A 3,892-nucleotide genomic window follows, 5' to 3' on the forward strand; every position below is an offset into this window, starting at 1 on the left:
TGGATAACTGAACCAAGCTTCTGAAAATTTAATGATCATGTGATCATGGACAAGTTGAAACCCTGGAGAGAACAGATGGTAAATGATTTAACACACCTAGCATCCCTTATTTGCTCATGCCGATCACTTTTCAGTAAACCAGCCTTCATATGTCAAAACCAAAATCAAACCTTGCAGAATTCATTAGCCCTTGGTTCTTGCCGGGTCATCTGGGGGCTTTGAGATCCAGCAGCTTTTCAGGGTCTCTGTTCAGAATCTGCATGGATTAAGTATGTAGAAATAAATAGGTTGCTTTTCATATTATTTTAAATCTTTCTTTAAAATCACCTGTTTTAATGATGTATATTTTTAAAAATCACCCATTTTTTAATTCTATGCATTACCTCTTGACTTATCTCTGGACTTTGTTCAGTTTTTAAAACATTTAGTGAATGGAAAGAATTGAGGAAGACTAATGTCCCAGCTAACCATTTTGTGTCCTTTTAGTAATAGTTCCTTTCACAGTAGGTCTGTGTTCAAATTGTGAATGTGCATGCAAACTGGTCTACAGCAGCCCTCAGGGGCTTTTCCTTATTTGTGCTTAGGTAGTTCTTCCTGATTCTGTATTTGCATTGTTTGTACTTTTTCAAAGAGATGGAACCCCCTGTTTCAATAGATCACCTGTCCCGAATTTTTTTTATCATTTTATTAGGGGCTCATACAACTCATCACAATCCATACATTCATCAATTGTGTATAGCACATTTGTACATTCATTGTCCTCATCATTCTCAAAGCATTTGCTCTCCACTTAAGCCTCTGGCATCAGCTCCTCATTTTTTCCCCTCCCTCCCCGTTGTTGTTCTTAAGGAATCACTGTTTCATAGTTTATTTGAAGGTAGACCTTCTGGTCAAAGTATAATGGTATTTTGACAGTTCACAGTACTTTCAATATTCTTTTTTTATCATTTTATTGAGGGCTTGTACAGCTCTTATCACAATCCATATATACATGTATTGTGTCAAGCACATTTGTAAGTGTTGCCATCATCATTTTCAAAACGTTTTCTTTTTACTTGAGCCCTACCTCATGAACCCTTGATAATTTATAAATTATTATTATTTTTTGTCTTAAATCGACCAATGTCTCCCTCCACCCACTTTTCTGTTGTCCGTCCACCTGTGGGGGTTATAGGTAGATCATTGTGATCAGTTGCCCCTTTCTCCCCCCACCTTCCCCTTCCCCTCCTGGTATTACTACTCTCATTATTGGTCCTGTCCTGAATTTTATATAAAGAAAAACATATAGAAACAAAAAGCAAACAAACCAGCAACAATCACAAAAGAGAGTAATTACTTAATATTAACTAATATTCGATTTGTGCGAAGAATTTCAGTGGTTTCTAAAGAGTCTGTTATATATGGCTTGGTCAGGATGGTGTCAAATTAAGGACCATGCTTTTTGTTCTATGTATTGTTATTCAGAGGTCGTTTTTTTAACCTAGAATCCACTTCCATCAGATGGATTCCAACTCACAGCAACACACACAAAAAAACCCTCTGCTCCTTATGGGTTCCAAGACTCAATATTTGCTAGAGTAGACAGACTCATCTTTCTCCTGCTGAGCAGCTGGTGAATTTGAAGCATTAACCTGTACCTGATGTGATGTAATGTGAAGTTCAATCTTAACCCACTGCATACCAGGACTAATTTTTACCTAGAACAGTTTCTGTTTCCTCTTCTGCCTCCTCATCAACCTCTTTTTTTATAGTGTGGATTTGTTGAAACTTGATTAGAGCAGTTGTCTTCTTAAATGTCCCCCCATCTTCTGGATTTACCTCCGCTTTGTGGTAATCAATTTATTCCTTTAGTCCGTAAAATGGGAGGTGTATCTTAAGGCTTGTTTAAATCTAAGGCTTAAGTAATTTGATTGAATTAAATTTCTTACTTGAATACTTCACAAATATTCTTCACCTTGCACCATGTAAGGTATATACATGTTGGGTCAGCCCATTGATTGGTAACTTGATTGTCAGATTGCTTCATCATAAAGTTACTTTTTTTTTTCTTGTGACTGGCATATTAAAAAAATGATTGGGGATCAACTTTTTTTTTCAACAGTAAATGCAGCTCTTGTTTGAATTAATTTTTCATGTTCAGTATAGATTTGCTACTTTTTAAAAATCTGCACTGTACATTTGAAATTGTTACTTGGTTTCATGAAGAATGATGTATTGTTATAAAAGGCATTTTCAGTTTCAAAATATAACTAAAGTCACATACAACCTAACAAAAAGAGATACAAATTACAATGATATAACCAGGCACTTTCTTTGACAGGTTTTTGTGTTGTCTGAATTTGTTCTTTAAAAAAAAAAAATTCTAAACAGATAACTTAAAAACAAAACAAAAACCGTCCTGAATTGAAAAACTACTACTACTTAATTTTGTTTGAAATGGAGATAAATCTTGAATTCCTAAAAGCAACTTTATAAACCCATCCAAAAATCATCCAGAATTAATTTTTTTCTCAATATTTTATTTGGTGTTTGATTCTTTTTGTACCAAATCTTTATCTCCTTTAAATATTTGTTTCTTGACACATCTATTATAGCTTTTTTTCTTATTTCATTTCTTTTGTTATTAAATTATACCTAATAAAGATTTCCTTTGAAACTACAAAAGCCATATATGTACATTGCAACAAGCTGAACAGTATCTGAGGTGTATGAAGAAAAAGCCTTTCTGTGCTCTTAGAAATGCAAATATACATTGATTTTTCTCTCTTTATAACATTACTAAGATGCCATGGTGATGAAGTGGTCACGTGTTGGGCTGCTAACCATAAGGTCAGCAGTTCAAAACCACCAGCTGCTCCTTAGGAGAAAAGCAGTCTTTCTACTCCTGTAACAAGTTATAGTCTTGGAATACCCTTCCCCACCCCGCAGTTCTGCCCTGTCCTATAGGATGGCCATGAGCCGGAATTGACTCTCTGGCAATGAGTTTGGTTTTGAAGATGACATATTCATTGTGATAAAAACTTCTATTTTTTAAACTATATATCATCTGCCAATTTACAGTGCGTCGTGTATGCCTTTCTAAATTATTAATTAAAGGGCAGATTGCCCCCTTTTCCTGACTGCATAATAATTCACTTATGGAGATTTAAAAAAATGTTCAGGTTGTGAGGTTTTCCCCATCATAAAAGAATTGTAGTATACATTCTTGTGCATATATCTTTAAGAAATTGAGCTTTTATTTCTGCAAGATACATTCCTACAGAAGGTTAAGTGATAAGCTTATTTCAATTTTATTATGAACTGTCTGCTTATTTTCCACAAAGGTTGTTAAATTCCCTATTTCCCCTAACACTGGATACCATATACATTTTTTATTTTTTCCAGTTGACTGAGTAAAAGGTGTTTTCTTATTTTAATTTTTGCATCTCTGACCATTGATAGATTGAACAGTCATTGGCTGTCTGTATCCTCTGTTCTCCAAATCACCTCTTCTAGTCCTTATGTGCTTTTCTCTTGGAATGTTATCATTTTGCTTTTTAATCAATTTATAGGAGATTTTCTGTATTTTGGAATATTATCCTTTGTTTTGGTCACATATTGCAAATATGACATTTGGCATTTGACTTTGTAGTTTATTTTGACATATGGACTAATTCTTACTTATTCTGTTGATTTTCCTTTTTAAAATCATTTTATTGGGGACTCGTATAATTCTTATCACAATCCATACATACGTCCATAGTGTCAAGCACATTTGTACATTTGCTGCCATCATCATTCTTAAAACATTTGCTTTCTATTTGAGCCCTTAATATCAGCTCATTTCCCCCTTCCCTCCCCCTCATGAACCCTTGATAATTTATAAATTATTATTTTTGTCATATCTTACACT

The sequence above is a fragment of the Echinops telfairi genome, unplaced genomic scaffold (assembly GCF_000313985.2).
Source record: "Echinops telfairi isolate 266 unplaced genomic scaffold, ASM31398v2 ScPeMD7_5592;HRSCAF=6446, whole genome shotgun sequence".
NCBI lineage: Eukaryota > Metazoa > Chordata > Mammalia > Afrosoricida > Tenrecidae > Echinops > Echinops telfairi.